Consider the following 514-nt stretch of genomic DNA (forward strand, 5'->3'; position numbering starts at 1 on the left):
TGTATTTGGGTGTGAATGTATGTCATGCCCTTAACGCTGTATTACCTTTTTTGCAGTTCCTGAAAATTTTACAATTGTTGCCCAGGCAAAGTTTCCGGTAACATGATATGGATCTTAAATACGTACTTTAGGCATAATTTGCCTACCGACTCAGTTAATACATTGTTTTCGGATAACATTTTTTTTTGTTAAATAGGTTTGTATGGAGGAGTTCTTTAATCTTTTCATCTCTGACCAAGCTTATAATTTTGTGGAGTGCTTCCATAAAAATTGTGGCGATAAAGGTAAATTTGCTACGAGCCTATGATTAGACTTGATGTGTTTTGTTTTGTTTTTCCCTTTTAATGGATTAGCATATTTTTTATTTTCTCTGCTATTGTATCAGACTTTCAATGCTCTTCTTGGCGTCGACATGAACAATTTGGATACATTCGTGATTTGTCATTTTTACATCCGGTCAAGATATATATTGGTATCATCAATTTGCACAAGTGTTTGTGAATCATTTTTCCAC

The 514-nt window shown here is 33.7% G+C and overlaps 1 long non-coding RNA gene across 1 annotated transcript; it reads left to right on the forward strand.

The window, feature by feature from the left end:
- The first annotated feature begins 45 nt into the window (after nt 1–45).
- Nucleotides 46–473, forward strand: LOC110105689. Its single transcript, XR_002304170.1, has 3 exons — nt 46–97; nt 197–284; nt 386–473. It is a non-coding gene; the product is annotated as an uncharacterized LOC110105689 (long non-coding RNA).
- The last annotated feature ends 41 nt before the right edge of the window (nt 474–514 follow it).

The sequence above is a fragment of the Dendrobium catenatum genome, unplaced genomic scaffold, assembly GCF_001605985.2.
Source record: "Dendrobium catenatum unplaced genomic scaffold, ASM160598v2 original_scaffold_90569, whole genome shotgun sequence".
Classification (NCBI taxonomy): domain Eukaryota; kingdom Viridiplantae; phylum Streptophyta; class Magnoliopsida; order Asparagales; family Orchidaceae; genus Dendrobium; species Dendrobium catenatum.